At 54.3% G+C, this 18,309-nt stretch overlaps 46 non-coding genes across 46 annotated transcripts; 12 read left to right on the forward strand and 34 right to left on the reverse strand.

Moving 5' to 3' along the window:
* Positions 1–101: 101 nt before the first annotated feature.
* trnav-cac (transfer RNA valine (anticodon CAC)) lies at positions 102–174 on the reverse strand. Its single transcript has one exon. It is a non-coding gene; the product is annotated as a tRNA-Val (tRNA).
* Positions 175–393: 219 nt separating this feature from the next.
* On the forward strand, positions 394–465 carry trnad-guc (transfer RNA aspartic acid (anticodon GUC)). Its single transcript has one exon. It is a non-coding gene; the product is annotated as a tRNA-Asp (tRNA).
* Positions 466–633: 168 nt separating this feature from the next.
* trnav-aac (transfer RNA valine (anticodon AAC)) lies at positions 634–706 on the reverse strand. Its single transcript has one exon. It is a non-coding gene; the product is annotated as a tRNA-Val (tRNA).
* Positions 707–1,297: 591 nt separating this feature from the next.
* Positions 1,298–1,368, reverse strand: trnag-gcc (transfer RNA glycine (anticodon GCC)). The gene has a single exon. It is a non-coding gene; the product is annotated as a tRNA-Gly (tRNA).
* Positions 1,369–1,710: 342 nt separating this feature from the next.
* trnav-cac (transfer RNA valine (anticodon CAC)) lies at positions 1,711–1,783 on the reverse strand. The gene has a single exon. It is a non-coding gene; the product is annotated as a tRNA-Val (tRNA).
* Positions 1,784–2,002: 219 nt separating this feature from the next.
* Positions 2,003–2,074, forward strand: trnad-guc (transfer RNA aspartic acid (anticodon GUC)). The gene has a single exon. It is a non-coding gene; the product is annotated as a tRNA-Asp (tRNA).
* A 168-nt stretch (positions 2,075–2,242) lies between these two features.
* On the reverse strand, positions 2,243–2,315 carry trnav-aac (transfer RNA valine (anticodon AAC)). The gene has a single exon. It is a non-coding gene; the product is annotated as a tRNA-Val (tRNA).
* Positions 2,316–2,908: 593 nt separating this feature from the next.
* On the reverse strand, positions 2,909–2,979 carry trnag-gcc (transfer RNA glycine (anticodon GCC)). The gene has a single exon. It is a non-coding gene; the product is annotated as a tRNA-Gly (tRNA).
* Positions 2,980–3,321: 342 nt separating this feature from the next.
* trnav-cac (transfer RNA valine (anticodon CAC)) lies at positions 3,322–3,394 on the reverse strand. Its single transcript has one exon. It is a non-coding gene; the product is annotated as a tRNA-Val (tRNA).
* Positions 3,395–3,613: 219 nt separating this feature from the next.
* On the forward strand, positions 3,614–3,685 carry trnad-guc (transfer RNA aspartic acid (anticodon GUC)). The gene has a single exon. It is a non-coding gene; the product is annotated as a tRNA-Asp (tRNA).
* Positions 3,686–3,860: 175 nt separating this feature from the next.
* Positions 3,861–3,933, reverse strand: trnav-aac (transfer RNA valine (anticodon AAC)). The gene has a single exon. It is a non-coding gene; the product is annotated as a tRNA-Val (tRNA).
* A 593-nt stretch (positions 3,934–4,526) lies between these two features.
* Positions 4,527–4,597, reverse strand: trnag-gcc (transfer RNA glycine (anticodon GCC)). The gene has a single exon. It is a non-coding gene; the product is annotated as a tRNA-Gly (tRNA).
* A 342-nt stretch (positions 4,598–4,939) lies between these two features.
* On the reverse strand, positions 4,940–5,012 carry trnav-cac (transfer RNA valine (anticodon CAC)). The gene has a single exon. It is a non-coding gene; the product is annotated as a tRNA-Val (tRNA).
* Positions 5,013–5,231: 219 nt separating this feature from the next.
* On the forward strand, positions 5,232–5,303 carry trnad-guc (transfer RNA aspartic acid (anticodon GUC)). Its single transcript has one exon. It is a non-coding gene; the product is annotated as a tRNA-Asp (tRNA).
* Positions 5,304–5,471: 168 nt separating this feature from the next.
* On the reverse strand, positions 5,472–5,544 carry trnav-aac (transfer RNA valine (anticodon AAC)). Its single transcript has one exon. It is a non-coding gene; the product is annotated as a tRNA-Val (tRNA).
* Positions 5,545–6,137: 593 nt separating this feature from the next.
* Positions 6,138–6,208, reverse strand: trnag-gcc (transfer RNA glycine (anticodon GCC)). The gene has a single exon. It is a non-coding gene; the product is annotated as a tRNA-Gly (tRNA).
* A 342-nt stretch (positions 6,209–6,550) lies between these two features.
* trnav-cac (transfer RNA valine (anticodon CAC)) lies at positions 6,551–6,623 on the reverse strand. Its single transcript has one exon. It is a non-coding gene; the product is annotated as a tRNA-Val (tRNA).
* A 219-nt stretch (positions 6,624–6,842) lies between these two features.
* trnad-guc (transfer RNA aspartic acid (anticodon GUC)) lies at positions 6,843–6,914 on the forward strand. Its single transcript has one exon. It is a non-coding gene; the product is annotated as a tRNA-Asp (tRNA).
* A 175-nt stretch (positions 6,915–7,089) lies between these two features.
* On the reverse strand, positions 7,090–7,162 carry trnav-aac (transfer RNA valine (anticodon AAC)). Its single transcript has one exon. It is a non-coding gene; the product is annotated as a tRNA-Val (tRNA).
* Positions 7,163–7,755: 593 nt separating this feature from the next.
* Positions 7,756–7,826, reverse strand: trnag-gcc (transfer RNA glycine (anticodon GCC)). Its single transcript has one exon. It is a non-coding gene; the product is annotated as a tRNA-Gly (tRNA).
* Positions 7,827–8,168: 342 nt separating this feature from the next.
* trnav-cac (transfer RNA valine (anticodon CAC)) lies at positions 8,169–8,241 on the reverse strand. Its single transcript has one exon. It is a non-coding gene; the product is annotated as a tRNA-Val (tRNA).
* A 219-nt stretch (positions 8,242–8,460) lies between these two features.
* On the forward strand, positions 8,461–8,532 carry trnad-guc (transfer RNA aspartic acid (anticodon GUC)). The gene has a single exon. It is a non-coding gene; the product is annotated as a tRNA-Asp (tRNA).
* Positions 8,533–8,700: 168 nt separating this feature from the next.
* Positions 8,701–8,773, reverse strand: trnav-aac (transfer RNA valine (anticodon AAC)). Its single transcript has one exon. It is a non-coding gene; the product is annotated as a tRNA-Val (tRNA).
* Positions 8,774–9,366: 593 nt separating this feature from the next.
* On the reverse strand, positions 9,367–9,437 carry trnag-gcc (transfer RNA glycine (anticodon GCC)). Its single transcript has one exon. It is a non-coding gene; the product is annotated as a tRNA-Gly (tRNA).
* Positions 9,438–9,779: 342 nt separating this feature from the next.
* On the reverse strand, positions 9,780–9,852 carry trnav-cac (transfer RNA valine (anticodon CAC)). Its single transcript has one exon. It is a non-coding gene; the product is annotated as a tRNA-Val (tRNA).
* Positions 9,853–10,071: 219 nt separating this feature from the next.
* On the forward strand, positions 10,072–10,143 carry trnad-guc (transfer RNA aspartic acid (anticodon GUC)). The gene has a single exon. It is a non-coding gene; the product is annotated as a tRNA-Asp (tRNA).
* Positions 10,144–10,318: 175 nt separating this feature from the next.
* trnav-aac (transfer RNA valine (anticodon AAC)) lies at positions 10,319–10,391 on the reverse strand. Its single transcript has one exon. It is a non-coding gene; the product is annotated as a tRNA-Val (tRNA).
* A 593-nt stretch (positions 10,392–10,984) lies between these two features.
* trnag-gcc (transfer RNA glycine (anticodon GCC)) lies at positions 10,985–11,055 on the reverse strand. Its single transcript has one exon. It is a non-coding gene; the product is annotated as a tRNA-Gly (tRNA).
* A 342-nt stretch (positions 11,056–11,397) lies between these two features.
* On the reverse strand, positions 11,398–11,470 carry trnav-cac (transfer RNA valine (anticodon CAC)). Its single transcript has one exon. It is a non-coding gene; the product is annotated as a tRNA-Val (tRNA).
* Positions 11,471–11,689: 219 nt separating this feature from the next.
* trnad-guc (transfer RNA aspartic acid (anticodon GUC)) lies at positions 11,690–11,761 on the forward strand. The gene has a single exon. It is a non-coding gene; the product is annotated as a tRNA-Asp (tRNA).
* Positions 11,762–11,929: 168 nt separating this feature from the next.
* Positions 11,930–12,002, reverse strand: trnav-aac (transfer RNA valine (anticodon AAC)). The gene has a single exon. It is a non-coding gene; the product is annotated as a tRNA-Val (tRNA).
* Positions 12,003–12,595: 593 nt separating this feature from the next.
* On the reverse strand, positions 12,596–12,666 carry trnag-gcc (transfer RNA glycine (anticodon GCC)). Its single transcript has one exon. It is a non-coding gene; the product is annotated as a tRNA-Gly (tRNA).
* A 342-nt stretch (positions 12,667–13,008) lies between these two features.
* trnav-cac (transfer RNA valine (anticodon CAC)) lies at positions 13,009–13,081 on the reverse strand. Its single transcript has one exon. It is a non-coding gene; the product is annotated as a tRNA-Val (tRNA).
* Positions 13,082–13,300: 219 nt separating this feature from the next.
* Positions 13,301–13,372, forward strand: trnad-guc (transfer RNA aspartic acid (anticodon GUC)). Its single transcript has one exon. It is a non-coding gene; the product is annotated as a tRNA-Asp (tRNA).
* A 168-nt stretch (positions 13,373–13,540) lies between these two features.
* trnav-aac (transfer RNA valine (anticodon AAC)) lies at positions 13,541–13,613 on the reverse strand. The gene has a single exon. It is a non-coding gene; the product is annotated as a tRNA-Val (tRNA).
* A 593-nt stretch (positions 13,614–14,206) lies between these two features.
* On the reverse strand, positions 14,207–14,277 carry trnag-gcc (transfer RNA glycine (anticodon GCC)). The gene has a single exon. It is a non-coding gene; the product is annotated as a tRNA-Gly (tRNA).
* Positions 14,278–14,619: 342 nt separating this feature from the next.
* trnav-cac (transfer RNA valine (anticodon CAC)) lies at positions 14,620–14,692 on the reverse strand. The gene has a single exon. It is a non-coding gene; the product is annotated as a tRNA-Val (tRNA).
* A 219-nt stretch (positions 14,693–14,911) lies between these two features.
* Positions 14,912–14,983, forward strand: trnad-guc (transfer RNA aspartic acid (anticodon GUC)). Its single transcript has one exon. It is a non-coding gene; the product is annotated as a tRNA-Asp (tRNA).
* Positions 14,984–15,151: 168 nt separating this feature from the next.
* Positions 15,152–15,224, reverse strand: trnav-aac (transfer RNA valine (anticodon AAC)). The gene has a single exon. It is a non-coding gene; the product is annotated as a tRNA-Val (tRNA).
* Positions 15,225–15,817: 593 nt separating this feature from the next.
* On the reverse strand, positions 15,818–15,888 carry trnag-gcc (transfer RNA glycine (anticodon GCC)). Its single transcript has one exon. It is a non-coding gene; the product is annotated as a tRNA-Gly (tRNA).
* Positions 15,889–16,230: 342 nt separating this feature from the next.
* Positions 16,231–16,303, reverse strand: trnav-cac (transfer RNA valine (anticodon CAC)). The gene has a single exon. It is a non-coding gene; the product is annotated as a tRNA-Val (tRNA).
* Positions 16,304–16,522: 219 nt separating this feature from the next.
* On the forward strand, positions 16,523–16,594 carry trnad-guc (transfer RNA aspartic acid (anticodon GUC)). The gene has a single exon. It is a non-coding gene; the product is annotated as a tRNA-Asp (tRNA).
* A 168-nt stretch (positions 16,595–16,762) lies between these two features.
* trnav-aac (transfer RNA valine (anticodon AAC)) lies at positions 16,763–16,835 on the reverse strand. Its single transcript has one exon. It is a non-coding gene; the product is annotated as a tRNA-Val (tRNA).
* Positions 16,836–17,428: 593 nt separating this feature from the next.
* Positions 17,429–17,499, reverse strand: trnag-gcc (transfer RNA glycine (anticodon GCC)). Its single transcript has one exon. It is a non-coding gene; the product is annotated as a tRNA-Gly (tRNA).
* A 342-nt stretch (positions 17,500–17,841) lies between these two features.
* On the reverse strand, positions 17,842–17,914 carry trnav-cac (transfer RNA valine (anticodon CAC)). The gene has a single exon. It is a non-coding gene; the product is annotated as a tRNA-Val (tRNA).
* Positions 17,915–18,133: 219 nt separating this feature from the next.
* trnad-guc (transfer RNA aspartic acid (anticodon GUC)) lies at positions 18,134–18,205 on the forward strand. Its single transcript has one exon. It is a non-coding gene; the product is annotated as a tRNA-Asp (tRNA).
* Positions 18,206–18,309: the final 104 nt, after the last annotated feature.

An 18,309-nucleotide genomic window follows, 5' to 3' on the forward strand; every position in this document is an offset into this window, starting at 1 on the left:
TTTGGGCAAAAGGACCGGGGCAGTCCTTCTTATGGTCCAGCTTACTGAAAATTCCCCCGAGTCGAGTTTTGATGCGTGGCGTAACCAGGAACAAAGAACAGTGTTTCCGCCCAGTTTCGAACGGGGGACCTTTCGCGTGTGAGGCGAACGTGATAACCACTACACTACGGAAACTGCTGAGGAGCCCTCTTGCGCACGTGCCCGGCGAAATGCAACATTTACACTTCACCGCAAACACTTCCAAGGCCAAGTGACATGATTTCCTACTGGATCCAGTCAAAGCTGCTGTCGTTGAGGGACAGTGAATGTGTAAGTAACGCAAGAGTTCCACTGTGAAACTCTTAGGCTTCCCTGTAAATGCCGACAAAGGAGCCCAAGACGTGTCTTCGGCAGTCCTCGTTAGTATAGTGGACAGTATCTCCGCTTGTCACGCGGAAGACCAGGGTTCGATTCCCTGACGGGGAGCGCTCTGCAAGCGGGACCAGCGTCCAAGCTCCCTGCGGTGACAATTGGCACCGGGAGGAGAAGACGGGCGATGTTCAAAGTCCGACGCTTTTGGGCAGTCCTTCGTCTTTTCCTGAAAAGCCCTGGACCTTGACTTTAAACGTGTGGAGTAACAAGAACAAAGAGCAGTGTTTCCGCCCAGTTTCGAACGGGGGACCTTTCGCGTGTTAGGCGAACGTGATAACCACTACACTACGGAAACAGTGGCATGCCACTTGGGGGGACACAACTGGCAGGGCAGGGCAAATGTCTCACGACACCCAGCTCTCACAGCACATGCTCGGGGTCAAAGTTGGTGAAGTCACACTGTCAATGTAGCGGTGGCCCTGGTTGTACAGTGATTTGACACTGGCGGAACAGTGACTGACACCGGGGGAACATAAGGGCTCAAGAGGCCCCTGAAGAACCAGACCCACCTCTGGAGCTCACCCCCCTCCCGCCCCCCACCTCCACCCCTCCCCCGACCCGGCCCACCATCCGACCCCGCGGACCCACACTTAAGCACACGGCCTGAGTTAAAACCCTTGTTTGGCCAATTTAGAGTGTCGCACCCCTGGTACTCTACAATCAGAGACTGACATTGGGGATACCCATTTACATTTGCGTTGAGGCCCACGCTTATTCTCCTTGCGTGGTACTCGAGAAAAAGACAGCGGGGATACAAAGCGACGTTTGGGATACTCGCTGACATTCAAACACATCCCCGGTGTCTGGCGGTCACAATCACGTCAGTCAGCTTCACAAACGAGGCGATGTTGCCGAGGAGCCAGCCGCTAACCACAAAAGGCACGGCTGCATTGGCCGGGAATCGGACCCGGATCTCCCACGTGGCAGGTGAGAATTCTACCATTGAACCACCAATGCCCACGTTCGCGCCAATACGAGAAGGGACAGGACGTGTTCAATTGACTTTAAAACTTCCACGGTAATATTCTTTGAATTCCCTGTAAACGCCGAAAAACCAATCCAAAATGGAAGTTCCCGCCGAAGACCAGGGTTGGACTGGCCGACGGGGAGCGTTCCGCGAGCAGGACAAGAGTCAAAATGCCCCGGGCATTTAATGCACCGCATAAGGGAGCAGTGGACAGGATTCAAAGTCAAACCCTTTGGGCAAAAGGACCGGGGCAGTCCTTCTTATGGTCCAGCTTACTGAAAATTCCCCCGAGTCGAGTTTTGATGCGTGGCGTAACCAGGAACAAAGAACAGTGTTTCCGCCCAGTTTCGAACGGGGGACCTTTCGCGTGTGAGGCGAACGTGATAACCACTACACTACGGAAACTGCTGAGGAGCCCTCTTGCGCACGTGCCCGGCGAAATGCAACATTTACACTTCACCGCAAACACTTCCAAGGCCAAGTGACATGATTTCCTACTGGATCCAGTCAAAGCTGCTGTCGTTGAGGGACAGTGAATGTGTAAGTAACGCAAGAGTTCCACTGTGAAACTCTTAGGCTTCCCTGTAAATGCCGACAAAGGAGCCCAAGACGTGTCTTCGGCAGTCCTCGTTAGTATAGTGGACAGTATCTCCGCTTGTCACGCGGAAGACCAGGGTTCGATTCCCTGACGGGGAGCGCTCTGCAAGCGGGACCAGCGTCCAAGCTCCCTGCGGTGACAATTGGCACCGGGAGGAGAAGACGGGCGATGTTCAAAGTCCGACGCTTTTGGGCAGTCCTTCGTCTTTTCCTGAAAAGCCCTGGACCTTGACTTTAAACGTGTGGAGTAACAAGAACAAAGAGCAGTGTTTCCGCCCAGTTTCGAACGGGGGACCTTTCGCGTGTTAGGCGAACGTGATAACCACTACACTACGGAAACAGTGGCATGCCACTTGGGGGGACACAACTGGCAGGGCAGGGCAAATGTCTCACGACACCCAGCTCTCACAGCACATGCTCGGGGTCAAAGTTGGTGAAGTCACACTGTCAATGTAGCGGTGGCCCTGGTTGTACAGTGATTTGACACTGGCGGAACAGTGACTGACACCGGGGGAACATAAGGGCTCAAGAGGCCCCTGAAGAACCAGACCCACCTCTGGAGCTCACCCCCCTCCCGCCCCCCACCTCCACCCCTCCCCCGACCCGGCCCACCATCCGACCCCGCGGACCCACACTTAAGCACACGGCCTGAGTTAAAACCCTTGTTTGGCCAATTTAGAGTGTCGCACCCCTGGTACTCTACAATCAGAGACTGACATTGGGGATACCCATTTACATTTGCGTTGAGGCCCACGCTTATTCTCCTTGCGTGGTACTCGAGAAAAAGACACAGCGGGGATACAAAGCGACGTTTGGGATACTCGCTGACATTCAAACACATCCCCGGTGTCTGGCGGTCACAATCACGTCAGTCAGCTTCACAAACGAGGCGATGTTGCCGAGGAGCCAGCCGCTAACCACAAAAGGCACGGCTGCATTGGCCGGGAATCGGACCCGGATCTCCCACGTGGCAGGTGAGAATTCTACCATTGAACCACCAATGCCCACGTTCGCGCCAATACGAGAAGGGACAGGACGTGTTCAATTGACTTTAAAACTTCCACGGTAATATTCTTTGAATTCCCTGTAAACGCCGAAAAACCAATCCAAAATGGAAGTTCCCGCCGAAGACCAGGGTTGGACTGGCCGACGGGGAGCGTTCCGCGAGCAGGACAAGAGTCAAAATGCCCCGGGCATTTAATGCACCGCATAAGGGAGCAGTGGACAGGATTCAAAGTCAAACCCTTTGGGCAAAAGGACCGGGGCAGTCCTTCTTATGGTCCAGCTTACTGAAAATTCCCCCGAGTCGAGTTTTGATGCGTGGCGTAACCAGGAACAAAGAACAGTGTTTCCGCCCAGTTTCGAACGGGGGACCTTTCGCGTGTGAGGCGAACGTGATAACCACTACACTACGGAAACTGCTGAGGAGCCCTCTTGCGCACGTGCCCGGCGAAATGCAACATTTACACTTCACCGCAAACACTTCCAAGGCCAAGTGACATGATTTCCTACTGGATCCAGTCAAAGCTGCTGTCGTTGAGGGACAGTGAATGTGTAAGTAACGCAAGAGTTCCACTGTGAAACTCTTAGGCTTCCCTGTAAATGCCGACAAAGGAGCCCAAGACGTGTCTTCGGCAGTCCTCGTTAGTATAGTGGACAGTATCTCCGCTTGTCACGCGGAAGACCAGGGTTCGATTCCCTGACGGGGAGCGCTCTGCAAGCGGGACCAGCGTCCAAGCTCCCTGCGGTGACAATTGGCACCGGGAGGAGAAGACGGGCGATGTTCAAAGTCCGACGCTTTTGGGCAGTCCTTCGTCTTTTCCTGTTTACTGAAAAGCCCTGGCCCTTGAGTTTAAACGTGTGGAGTAACAAGAACAAAGAGCAGTGTTTCCGCCCAGTTTCGAACGGGGGACCTTTCGCGTGTTAGGCGAACGTGATAACCACTACACTACGGAAACAGTGGCATGCCACTTGGGGGGACACAACTGGCAGGGCAGGGCAAATGTCTCACGACACCCAGCTCTCACAGCACATGCTCGGGGTCAAAGTTGGTGAAGTCACACTGTCAATGTAGCGGTGGCCCTGGTTGTACAGTGATTTGACACTGGCGGAACAGTGACTGACACCGGGGGAACATAAGGGCTCAAGAGGCCCCTGAAGAACCAGACCCACCTCTGGAGCTCACCCCCCTCCCGCCCCCCACCTCCACCCCTCCCCCGACCCGGCCCACCATCCGACCCCGCGGACCCACACTTAAGCACACGGCCTGAGTTAAAACCCTTGTTTGGCCAATTTAGAGTGTCGCACCCCTGGTACTCTACAATCAGAGACTGACATTGGGGATACCCATTTACATTTGCGTTGAGGCCCACGCTTATTCTCCTTGCGTGGTACTCGAGAAAAAGACACAGCGGGGATACAAAGCGACGTTTGGGATACTCGCTGACATTCAAACACATCCCCGGTGTCTGGCGGTCACAATCACGTCAGTCAGCTTCACAAACGAGGCGATGTTGCCGAGGAGCCAGCCGCTAACCACAAAAGGAACGGCTGCATTGGCCGGGAATCGGACCCGGATCTCCCACGTGGCAGGTGAGAATTCTACCATTGAACCACCAATGCCCACGTTCGCGCCAATACGAGAAGGGACAGGACGTGTTCAATTGACTTTAAAACTTCCACGGTAATATTCTTTGAATTCCCTGTAAACGCCGAAAAACCAATCCAAAATGGAAGTTCCCGCCGAAGACCAGGGTTGGACTGGCCGACGGGGAGCGTTCCGCGAGCAGGACAAGAGTCAAAATGCCCCGGGCATTTAATGCACCGCATAAGGGAGCAGTGGACAGGATTCAAAGTCAAACCCTTTGGGCAAAAGGACCGGGGCAGTCCTTCTTATGGTCCAGCTTACTGAAAATTCCCCCGAGTCGAGTTTTGATGCGTGGCGTAACCAGGAACAAAGAACAGTGTTTCCGCCCAGTTTCGAACGGGGGACCTTTCGCGTGTGAGGCGAACGTGATAACCACTACACTACGGAAACTGCTGAGGAGCCCTCTTGCGCACGTGCCCGGCGAAATGCAACATTTACACTTCACCGCAAACACTTCCAAGGCCAAGTGACATGATTTCCTACTGGATCCAGTCAAAGCTGCTGTCGTTGAGGGACAGTGAATGTGTAAGTAACGCAAGAGTTCCACTGTGAAACTCTTAGGCTTCCCTGTAAATGCCGACAAAGGAGCCCAAGACGTGTCTTCGGCAGTCCTCGTTAGTATAGTGGACAGTATCTCCGCTTGTCACGCGGAAGACCAGGGTTCGATTCCCTGACGGGGAGCGCTCTGCAAGCGGGACCAGCGTCCAAGCTCCCTGCGGTGACAATTGGCACCGAGAGGAGAAGACGGGCGATGTTCGAAGTCCGACGCTTTTGAGCAGTCCTTCGTCTTTTCCTGAAAAGCCCTGGACCTTGACTTTAAACGTGTGGAGTAACAAGAACAAAGAGCAGTGTTTCCGCCCAGTTTCGAACGGGGGACCTTTCGCGTGTTAGGCGAACGTGATAACCACTACACTACGGAAACAGTGGCATGCCACTTGGGGGGACACAACTGGCAGGGCAGGGCAAATGTCTCACGACACCCAGCTCTCACAGCACATGCTCGGGGTCAAAGTTGGTGAAGTCACACTGTCAATGTAGCGGTGGCCCTGGTTGTACAGTGATTTGACACTGGCGGAACAGTGACTGACACCGGGGGAACATAAGGGCTCAAGAGGCCCCTGAAGAACCAGACCCACCTCTGGAGCTCACCCCCCTCCCGCCCCCCACCTCCACCCCTCCCCCGACCCGGCCCACCATCCGACCCCGCGGACCCACACTTAAGCACACGGCCTGAGTTAAAACCCTTGTTTGGCCAATTTAGAGTGTCGCACCCCTGGTACTCTACAATCAGAGACTGACATTGGGGATACCCATTTACATTTGCGTTGAGGCCCACGCTTATTCTCCTTGCGTGGTACTCGAGAAAAAGACACAGCGGGGATACAAAGCGACGTTTGGGATACTCGCTGACATTCAAACACATCCCCGGTGTCTGGCGGTCACAATCACGTCAGTCAGCTTCACAAACGAGGCGATGTTGCCGAGGAGCCAGCCGCTAACCACAAAAGGCACGGCTGCATTGGCCGGGAATCGGACCCGGATCTCCCACGTGGCAGGTGAGAATTCTACCATTGAACCACCAATGCCCACGTTCGCGCCAATACGAGAAGGGACAGGACGTGTTCAATTGACTTTAAAACTTCCACGGTAATATTCTTTGAATTCCCTGTAAACGCCGAAAAACCAATCCAAAATGGAAGTTCCCGCCGAAGACCAGGGTTGGACTGGCCGACGGGGAGCGTTCCGCGAGCAGGACAAGAGTCAAAATGCCCCGGGCATTTAATGCACCGCATAAGGGAGCAGTGGACAGGATTCAAAGTCAAACCCTTTGGGCAAAAGGACCGGGGCAGTCCTTCTTATGGTCCAGCTTACTGAAAATTCCCCCGAGTCGAGTTTTGATGCGTGGCGTAACCAGGAACAAAGAACAGTGTTTCCGCCCAGTTTCGAACGGGGGACCTTTCGCGTGTGAGGCGAACGTGATAACCACTACACTACGGAAACTGCTGAGGAGCCCTCTTGCGCACGTGCCCGGCGAAATGCAACATTTACACTTCACCGCAAACACTTCCAAGGCCAAGTGACATGATTTCCTACTGGATCCAGTCAAAGCTGCTGTCGTTGAGGGACAGTGAATGTGTAAGTAACGCAAGAGTTCCACTGTGAAACTCTTAGGCTTCCCTGTAAATGCCGACAAAGGAGCCCAAGACGTGTCTTCGGCAGTCCTCGTTAGTATAGTGGACAGTATCTCCGCTTGTCACGCGGAAGACCAGGGTTCGATTCCCTGACGGGGAGCGCTCTGCAAGCGGGACCAGCGTCCAAGCTCCCTGCGGTGACAATTGGCACCGGGAGGAGAAGACGGGCGATGTTCAAAGTCCGACGCTTTTGGGCAGTCCTTCGTCTTTTCCTGTTTACTGAAAAGCCCTGGCCCTTGAGTTTAAACGTGTGGAGTAACAAGAACAAAGAGCAGTGTTTCCGCCCAGTTTCGAACGGGGGACCTTTCGCGTGTTAGGCGAACGTGATAACCACTACACTACGGAAACAGTGGCATGCCACTTGGGGGGACACAACTGGCAGGGCAGGGCAAATGTCTCACGACACCGAGCTCTCACAGCACATGCTCGGGGTCAAAGTTGGTGAAGTCACACTGTCAATGTAGCGGTGGCCCTGGTTGTACAGTGATTTGACACTGGCGGAACAGTGACTGACACCGGGGGAACATAAGGGCTCAAGAGGCCCCTGAAGAACCAGACCCACCTCTGGAGCTCACCCCCCTCCCGCCCCCCACCTCCACCCCTCCCCCGACCCGGCCCACCATCCGACCCCGCGGACCCACACTTAAGCACACGGCCTGAGTTAAAACCCTTGTTTGGCCAATTTAGAGTGTCGCACCCCTGGTACTCTACAATCAGAGACTGACATTGGGGATACCCATTTACATTTGCGTTGAGGCCCACGCTTATTCTCCTTGCGTGGTACTCGAGAAAAAGACACAGCGGGGATACAAAGCGACGTTTGGGATACTCGCTGACATTCAAACACATCCCCGGTGTCTGGCGGTCACAATCACGTCAGTCAGCTTCACAAACGAGGCGATGTTGCCGAGGAGCCAGCCGCTAACCACAAAAGGCACGGCTGCATTGGCCGGGAATCGGACCCGGATCTCCCACGTGGCAGGTGAGAATTCTACCATTGAACCACCAATGCCCACGTTCGCGCCAATACGAGAAGGGACAGGACGTGTTCAATTGACTTTAAAACTTCCACGGTAATATTCTTTGAATTCCCTGTAAACGCCGAAAAACCAATCCAAAATGGAAGTTCCCGCCGAAGACCAGGGTTGGACTGGCCGACGGGGAGCGTTCCGCGAGCAGGACAAGAGTCAAAATGCCCCGGGCATTTAATGCACCGCATAAGGGAGCAGTGGACAGGATTCAAAGTCAAACCCTTTGGGCAAAAGGACCGGGGCAGTCCTTCTTATGGTCCAGCTTACTGAAAATTCCCCCGAGTCGAGTTTTGATGCGTGGCGTAACCAGGAACAAAGAACAGTGTTTCCGCCCAGTTTCGAACGGGGGACCTTTCGCGTGTGAGGCGAACGTGATAACCACTACACTACGGAAACTGCTGAGGAGCCCTCTTGCGCACGTGCCCGGCGAAATGCAACATTTACACTTCACCGCAAACACTTCCAAGGCCAAGTGACATGATTTCCTACTGGATCCAGTCAAAGCTGCTGTCGTTGAGGGACAGTGAATGTGTAAGTAACGCAAGAGTTCCACTGTGAAACTCTTAGGCTTCCCTGTAAATGCCGACAAAGGAGCCCAAGACGTGTCTTCGGCAGTCCTCGTTAGTATAGTGGACAGTATCTCCGCTTGTCACGCGGAAGACCAGGGTTCGATTCCCTGACGGGGAGCGCTCTGCAAGCGGGACCAGCGTCCAAGCTCCCTGCGGTGACAATTGGCACCGAGAGGAGAAGACGGGCGATGTTCGAAGTCCGACGCTTTTGAGCAGTCCTTCGTCTTTTCCTGAAAAGCCCTGGACCTTGACTTTAAACGTGTGGAGTAACAAGAACAAAGAGCAGTGTTTCCGCCCAGTTTCGAACGGGGGACCTTTCGCGTGTTAGGCGAACGTGATAACCACTACACTACGGAAACAGTGGCATGCCACTTGGGGGGACACAACTGGCAGGGCAGGGCAAATGTCTCACGACACCCAGCTCTCACAGCACATGCTCGGGGTCAAAGTTGGTGAAGTCACACTGTCAATGTAGCGGTGGCCCTGGTTGTACAGTGATTTGACACTGGCGGAACAGTGACTGACACCGGGGGAACATAAGGGCTCAAGAGGCCCCTGAAGAACCAGACCCACCTCTGGAGCTCACCCCCCTCCCGCCCCCCACCTCCACCCCTCCCCCGACCCGGCCCACCATCCGACCCCGCGGACCCACACTTAAGCACACGGCCTGAGTTAAAACCCTTGTTTGGCCAATTTAGAGTGTCGCACCCCTGGTACTCTACAATCAGAGACTGACATTGGGGATACCCATTTACATTTGCGTTGAGGCCCACGCTTATTCTCCTTGCGTGGTACTCGAGAAAAAGACACAGCGGGGATACAAAGCGACGTTTGGGATACTCGCTGACATTCAAACACATCCCCGGTGTCTGGCGGTCACAATCACGTCAGTCAGCTTCACAAACGAGGCGATGTTGCCGAGGAGCCAGCCGCTAACCACAAAAGGCACGGCTGCATTGGCCGGGAATCGGACCCGGATCTCCCACGTGGCAGGTGAGAATTCTACCATTGAACCACCAATGCCCACGTTCGCGCCAATACGAGAAGGGACAGGACGTGTTCAATTGACTTTAAAACTTCCACGGTAATATTCTTTGAATTCCCTGTAAACGCCGAAAAACCAATCCAAAATGGAAGTTCCCGCCGAAGACCAGGGTTGGACTGGCCGACGGGGAGCGTTCCGCGAGCAGGACAAGAGTCAAAATGCCCCGGGCATTTAATGCACCGCATAAGGGAGCAGTGGACAGGATTCAAAGTCAAACCCTTTGGGCAAAAGGACCGGGGCAGTCCTTCTTATGGTCCAGCTTACTGAAAATTCCCCCGAGTCGAGTTTTGATGCGTGGCGTAACCAGGAACAAAGAACAGTGTTTCCGCCCAGTTTCGAACGGGGGACCTTTCGCGTGTGAGGCGAACGTGATAACCACTACACTACGGAAACTGCTGAGGAGCCCTCTTGCGCACGTGCCCGGCGAAATGCAACATTTACACTTCACCGCAAACACTTCCAAGGCCAAGTGACATGATTTCCTACTGGATCCAGTCAAAGCTGCTGTCGTTGAGGGACAGTGAATGTGTAAGTAACGCAAGAGTTCCACTGTGAAACTCTTAGGCTTCCCTGTAAATGCCGACAAAGGAGCCCAAGACGTGTCTTCGGCAGTCCTCGTTAGTATAGTGGACAGTATCTCCGCTTGTCACGCGGAAGACCAGGGTTCGATTCCCTGACGGGGAGCGCTCTGCAAGCGGGACCAGCGTCCAAGCTCCCTGCGGTGACAATTGGCACCGGGAGGAGAAGACGGGCGATGTTCAAAGTCCGACGCTTTTGGGCAGTCCTTCGTCTTTTCCTGTTTACTGAAAAGCCCTGGCCCTTGAGTTTAAACGTGTGGAGTAACAAGAACAAAGAGCAGTGTTTCCGCCCAGTTTCGAACGGGGGACCTTTCGCGTGTTAGGCGAACGTGATAACCACTACACTACGGAAACAGTGGCATGCCACTTGGGGGGACACAACTGGCAGGGCAGGGCAAATGTCTCACGACACCGAGCTCTCACAGCACATGCTCGGGGTCAAAGTTGGTGAAGTCACACTGTCAATGTAGCGGTGGCCCTGGTTGTACAGTGATTTGACACTGGCGGAACAGTGACTGACACCGGGGGAACATAAGGGCTCAAGAGGCCCCTGAAGAACCAGACCCACCTCTGGAGCTCACCCCCCTCCCGCCCCCCACCTCCACCCCTCCCCCGACCCGGCCCACCATCCGACCCCGCGGACCCACACTTAAGCACACGGCCTGAGTTAAAACCCTTGTTTGGCCAATTTAGAGTGTCGCACCCCTGGTACTCTACAATCAGAGACTGACATTGGGGATACCCATTTACATTTGCGTTGAGGCCCACGCTTATTCTCCTTGCGTGGTACTCGAGAAAAAGACACAGCGGGGATACAAAGCGACGTTTGGGATACTCGCTGACATTCAAACACATCCCCGGTGTCTGGCGGTCACAATCACGTCAGTCAGCTTCACAAACGAGGCGATGTTGCCGAGGAGCCAGCCGCTAACCACAAAAGGCACGGCTGCATTGGCCGGGAATCGGACCCGGATCTCCCACGTGGCAGGTGAGAATTCTACCATTGAACCACCAATGCCCACGTTCGCGCCAATACGAGAAGGGACAGGACGTGTTCAATTGACTTTAAAACTTCCACGGTAATATTCTTTGAATTCCCTGTAAACGCCGAAAAACCAATCCAAAATGGAAGTTCCCGCCGAAGACCAGGGTTGGACTGGCCGACGGGGAGCGTTCCGCGAGCAGGACAAGAGTCAAAATGCCCCGGGCATTTAATGCACCGCATAAGGGAGCAGTGGACAGGATTCAAAGTCAAACCCTTTGGGCAAAAGGACCGGGGCAGTCCTTCTTATGGTCCAGCTTACTGAAAATTCCCCCGAGTCGAGTTTTGATGCGTGGCGTAACCAGGAACAAAGAACAGTGTTTCCGCCCAGTTTCGAACGGGGGACCTTTCGCGTGTGAGGCGAACGTGATAACCACTACACTACGGAAACTGCTGAGGAGCCCTCTTGCGCACGTGCCCGGCGAAATGCAACATTTACACTTCACCGCAAACACTTCCAAGGCCAAGTGACATGATTTCCTACTGGATCCAGTCAAAGCTGCTGTCGTTGAGGGACAGTGAATGTGTAAGTAACGCAAGAGTTCCACTGTGAAACTCTTAGGCTTCCCTGTAAATGCCGACAAAGGAGCCCAAGACGTGTCTTCGGCAGTCCTCGTTAGTATAGTGGACAGTATCTCCGCTTGTCACGCGGAAGACCAGGGTTCGATTCCCTGACGGGGAGCGCTCTGCAAGCGGGACCAGCGTCCAAGCTCCCTGCGGTGACAATTGGCACCGAGAGGAGAAGACGGGCGATGTTCGAAGTCCGACGCTTTTGAGCAGTCCTTCGTCTTTTCCTGAAAAGCCCTGGACCTTGACTTTAAACGTGTGGAGTAACAAGAACAAAGAGCAGTGTTTCCGCCCAGTTTCGAACGGGGGACCTTTCGCGTGTTAGGCGAACGTGATAACCACTACACTACGGAAACAGTGGCATGCCACTTGGGGGGACACAACTGGCAGGGCAGGGCAAATGTCTCACGACACCGAGCTCTCACAGCACATGCTCGGGGTCAAAGTTGGTGAAGTCACACTGTCAATGTAGCGGTGGCCCTGGTTGTACAGTGATTTGACACTGGCGGAACAGTGACTGACACCGGGGGAACATAAGGGCTCAAGAGGCCCCTGAAGAACCAGACCCACCTCTGGAGCTCACCCCCCTCCCGCCCCCCACCTCCACCCCTCCCCCGACCCGGCCCACCATCCGACCCCGCGGACCCACACTTAAGCACACGGCCTGAGTTAAAACCCTTGTTTGGCCAATTTAGAGTGTCGCACCCCTGGTACTCTACAATCAGAGACTGACATTGGGGATACCCATTTACATTTGCGTTGAGGCCCACGCTTATTCTCCTTGCGTGGTACTCGAGAAAAAGACACAGCGGGGATACAAAGCGACGTTTGGGATACTCGCTGACATTCAAACACATCCCCGGTGTCTGGCGGTCACAATCACGTCAGTCAGCTTCACAAACGAGGCGATGTTGCCGAGGAGCCAGCCGCTAACCACAAAAGGAACGGCTGCATTGGCCGGGAATCGGACCCGGATCTCCCACGTGGCAGGTGAGAATTCTACCATTGAACCACCAATGCCCACGTTCGCGCCAATACGAGAAGGGACAGGACGTGTTCAATTGACTTTAAAACTTCCACGGTAATATTCTTTGAATTCCCTGTAAACGCCGAAAAACCAATCCAAAATGGAAGTTCCCGCCGAAGACCAGGGTTGGACTGGCCGACGGGGAGCGTTCCGCGAGCAGGACAAGAGTCAAAATGCCCCGGGCATTTAATGCACCGCATAAGGGAGCAGTGGACAGGATTCAAAGTCAAACCCTTTGGGCAAAAGGACCGGGGCAGTCCTTCTTATGGTCCAGCTTACTGAAAATTCCCCCGAGTCGAGTTTTGATGCGTGGCGTAACCAGGAACAAAGAACAGTGTTTCCGCCCAGTTTCGAACGGGGGACCTTTCGCGTGTGAGGCGAACGTGATAACCACTACACTACGGAAACTGCTGAGGAGCCCTCTTGCGCACGTGCCCGGCGAAATGCAACATTTACACTTCACCGCAAACACTTCCAAGGCCAAGTGACATGATTTCCTACTGGATCCAGTCAAAGCTGCTGTCGTTGAGGGACAGTGAATGTGTAAGTAACGCAAGAGTTCCACTGTGAAACTCTTAGGCTTCCCTGTAAATGCCGACAAAGGAGCCCAAGACGTGTCTTCGGCAGTCCTCGTTAGTATAGTGGACAGTATCTCCGCTTGTCACGCGGAAGACCAGGGTTCGATTCCCTGACGGGGAGCGCTCTGCAAGCGGGACCAGCGTCCAAGCTCCCTGCGGTGACAATTGGCACCGAGAGGAGAAGACGGGCGATGTTCGAAGTCCGACGCTTTTGAGCAGTCCTTCGTCTTTTCCTGAAAAGCCCTGGACCTTGACTTTAAACGTGTGGAGTAACAAGAACAAAGAGCAGTGTTTCCGCCCAGTTTCGAACGGGGGACCTTTCGCGTGTTAGGCGAACGTGATAACCACTACACTACGGAAACAGTGGCATGCCACTTGGGGGGACACAACTGGCAGGGCAGGGCAAATGTCTCACGACACCCAGCTCTCACAGCACATGCTCGGGGTCAAAGTTGGTGAAGTCACACTGTCAATGTAGCGGTGGCCCTGGTTGTACAGTGATTTGACACTGGCGGAACAGTGACTGACACCGGGGGAACATAAGGGCTCAAGAGGCCCCTGAAGAACCAGACCCACCTCTGGAGCTCACCCCCCTCCCGCCCCCCACCTCCACCCCTCCCCCGACCCGGCCCACCATCCGACCCCGCGGACCCACACTTAAGCACACGGCCTGAGTTAAAACCCTTGTTTGGCCAATTTAGAGTGTCGCACCCCTGGTACTCTACAATCAGAGACTGACATTGGGGATACCCATTTACATTTGCGTTGAGGCCCACGCTTATTCTCCTTGCGTGGTACTCGAGAAAAAGACACAGCGGGGATACAAAGCGACGTTTGGGATACTCGCTGACATTCAAACACATCCCCGGTGTCTGGCGGTCACAATCACGTCAGTCAGCTTCACAAACGAGGCGATGTTGCCGAGGAGCCAGCCGCTAACCACAAAAGGCACGGCTGCATTGGCCGGGAATCGGACCCGGATCTCCCACGTGGCAGGTGAGAATTCTACCATTGAACCACCAATGCCCACGTTCGCGCCAATACGAGAAGGGACAGGACGTGTTCAATTGACTTTAAAACTTCCACGGTAATATTCTTTGAATTCCCTGTAAACGCCGAAAAACCAATCCAAAATGGAAGTTCCCGCCGAAGACCAGGGTTGGACTGGCCGACGGGGAGCGTTCCGCGAGCAGGACAAGAGTCAAAATGCCCCGGGCATTTAATGCACCGCATAAGGGAGCAGTGGACAGGATTCAAAGTCAAACCCTTTGGGCAAAAGGACCGGGGCAGTCCTTCTTATGGTCCAGCTTACTGAAAATTCCCCCGAGTCGAGTTTTGATGCGTGGCGTAACCAGGAACAAAGAACAGTGTTTCCGCCCAGTTTCGAACGGGGGACCTTTCGCGTGTGAGGCGAACGTGATAACCACTACACTACGGAAACTGCTGAGGAGCCCTCTTGCGCACGTGCCCGGCGAAATGCAACATTTACACTTCACCGCAAACACTTCCAAGGCCAAGTGACATGATTTCCTACTGGATCCAGTCAAAGCTGCTGTCGTTGAGGGACAGTGAATGTGTAAGTAACGCAAGAGTTCCACTGTGAAACTCTTAGGCTTCCCTGTAAATGCCGACAAAGGAGCCCAAGACGTGTCTTCGGCAGTCCTCGTTAGTATAGTGGACAGTATCTCCGCTTGTCACGCGGAAGACCAGGGTTCGATTCCCTGACGGGGAGCGCTCTGCAAGCGGGACCAGCGTCCAAGCTCCCTGCGGTGACAATTGGCACCGGGAGGAGAAGACGGGCGATGTTCAAAGTCCGACGCTTTTGGGCAGTCCTTCGTCTTTTCCTGAAAAGCCCTGGACCTTGACTTTAAACGTGTGGAGTAACAAGAACAAAGAGCAGTGTTTCCGCCCAGTTTCGAACGGGGGACCTTTCGCGTGTTAGGCGAACGTGATAACCACTACACTACGGAAACAGTGGCATGCCACTTGGGGGGACACAACTGGCAGGGCAGGGCAAATGTCTCACGACACCCAGCTCTCACAGCACATGCTCGGGGTCAAAGTTGGTGAAGTCACACTGTCAATGTAGCGGTGGCCCTGGTTGTACAGTGATTTGACACTGGCGGAACAGTGACTGACACCGGGGGAACATAAGGGCTCAAGAGGCCCCTGAAGAACCAGACCCACCTCTGGAGCTCACCCCCCTCCCGCCCCCCACCTCCACCCCTCCCCCGACCCGGCCCACCATCCGACCCCGCGGACCCACACTTAAGCACACGGCCTGAGTTAAAACCCTTGTTTGGCCAATTTAGAGTGTCGCACCCCTGGTACTCTACAATCAGAGACTGACATTGGGGATACCCATTTACATTTGCGTTGAGGCCCACGCTTATTCTCCTTGCGTGGTACTCGAGAAAAAGACACAGCGGGGATACAAAGCGACGTTTGGGATACTCGCTGACATTCAAACACATCCCCGGTGTCTGGCGGTCACAATCACGTCAGTCAGCTTCACAAACGAGGCGATGTTGCCGAGGAGCCAGCCGCTAACCACAAAAGGAACGGCTGCATTGGCCGGGAATCGGACCCGGATCTCCCACGTGGCAGGTGAGAATTCTACCATTGAACCACCAATGCCCACGTTCGCGCCAATACGAGAAGGGACAGGACGTGTTCAATTGACTTTAAAACTTCCACGGTAATATTCTTTGAATTCCCTGTAAACGCCGAAAAACCAATCCAAAATGGAAGTTCCCGCCGAAGACCAGGGTTGGACTGGCCGACGGGGAGCGTTCCGCGAGCAGGACAAGAGTCAAAATGCCCCGGGCATTTAATGCACCGCATAAGGGAGCAGTGGACAGGATTCAAAGTCAAACCCTTTGGGCAAAAGGACCGGGGCAGTCCTTCTTATGGTCCAGCTTACTGAAAATTCCCCCGAGTCGAGTTTTGATGCGTGGCGTAACCAGGAACAAAGAACAGTGTTTCCGCCCAGTTTCGAACGGGGGACCTTTCGCGTGTGAGGCGAACGTGATAACCACTACACTACGGAAACTGCTGAGGAGCCCTCTTGCGCACGTGCCCGGCGAAATGCAACATTTACACTTCACCGCAAACACTTCCAAGGCCAAGTGACATGATTTCCTACTGGATCCAGTCAAAGCTGCTGTCGTTGAGGGACAGTGAATGTGTAAGTAACGCAAGAGTTCCACTGTGAAACTCTTAGGCTTCCCTGTAAATGCCGACAAAGGAGCCCAAGACGTGTCTTCGGCAGTCCTCGTTAGTATAGTGGACAGTATCTCCGCTTGTCACGCGGAAGACCAGGGTTCGATTCCCTGACGGGGAGCGCTCTGCAAGCGGGACCAGCGTCCAAGCTCCCTGCGGTGACAATTGGCACCGAGAGGAGAAGACGGGCGATGTTCGAAGTCCGACGCTTTTGAGCAGTCCTTCGTCTTTTCCTGAAAAGCCCTGGACCTTGACTTTAAACGTGTGGAGTAACAAGAACAAAGAGCAGTGTTTCCGCCCAGTTTCGAACGGGGGACCTTTCGCGTGTTAGGCGAACGTGATAACCACTACACTACGGAAACAGTGGCATGCCACTTGGGGGGACACAACTGGCAGGGCAGGGCAAATGTCTCACGACACCCAGCTCTCACAGCACATGCTCGGGGTCAAAGTTGGTGAAGTCACACTGTCAATGTAGCGGTGGCCCTGGTTGTACAGTGATTTGACACTGGCGGAACAGTGACTGACACCGGGGGAACATAAGGGCTCAAGAGGCCCCTGAAGAACCAGACCCACCTCTGGAGCTCACCCCCCTCCCGCCCCCCACCTCCACCCCTCCCCCGACCCGGCCCACCATCCGACCCCGCGGACCCACACTTAAGCACACGGCCTGAGTTAAAACCCTTGTTTGGCCAATTTAGAGTGTCGCACCCCTGGTACTCTACAATCAGAGACTGACATTGGGGATACCCATTTACATTTGCGTTGAGGCCCACGCTTATTCTCCTTGCGTGGTACTCGAGAAAAAGACACAGCGGGGATACAAAGCGACGTTTGGGATACTCGCTGACATTCAAACACATCCCCGGTGTCTGGCGGTCACAATCACGTCAGTCAGCTTCACAAACGAGGCGATGTTGCCGAGGAGCCAGCCGCTAACCACAAAAGGCACGGCTGCATTGGCCGGGAATCGGACCCGGATCTCCCACGTGGCAGGTGAGAATTCTACCATTGAACCACCAATGCCCACGTTCGCGCCAATACGAGAAGGGACAGGACGTGTTCAATTGACTTTAAAACTTCCACGGTAATATTCTTTGAATTCCCTGTAAACGCCGAAAAACCAATCCAAAATGGAAGTTCCCGCCGAAGACCAGGGTTGGACTGGCCGACGGGGAGCGTTCCGCGAGCAGGACAAGAGTCAAAATGCCCCGGGCATTTAATGCACCGCATAAGGGAGCAGTGGACAGGATTCAAAGTCAAACCCTTTGGGCAAAAGGACCGGGGCAGTCCTTCTTATGGTCCAGCTTACTGAAAATTCCCCCGAGTCGAGTTTTGATGCGTGGCGTAACCAGGAACAAAGAACAGTGTTTCCGCCCAGTTTCGAACGGGGGACCTTTCGCGTGTGAGGCGAACGTGATAACCACTACACTACGGAAACTGCTGAGGAGCCCTCTTGCGCACGTGCCCGGCGAAATGCAACATTTACACTTCACCGCAAACACTTCCAAGGCCAAGTGACATGATTTCCTACTGGATCCAGTCAAAGCTGCTGTCGTTGAGGGACAGTGAATGTGTAAGTAACGCAAGAGTTCCACTGTGAAACTCTTAGGCTTCCCTGTAAATGCCGACAAAGGAGCCCAAGACGTGTCTTCGGCAGTCCTCGTTAGTATAGTGGACAGTATCTCCGCTTGTCACGCGGAAGACCAGGGTTCGATTCCCTGACGGGGAGCGCTCTGCAAGCGGGACCAGCGTCCAAGCTCCCTGCGGTGACAATTGGCACCGGGAGGAGAAGACGGGCGATGTTCAAAGTCCGACGCTTTTGGGCAGTCCTTC

This window comes from Clinocottus analis, unplaced genomic scaffold, assembly GCF_023055335.1.
Source record: "Clinocottus analis isolate CAN_PGR_092001 unplaced genomic scaffold, fCliAna1.0.p SCAF_34, whole genome shotgun sequence".
NCBI lineage: Eukaryota > Metazoa > Chordata > Actinopteri > Perciformes > Cottidae > Clinocottus > Clinocottus analis.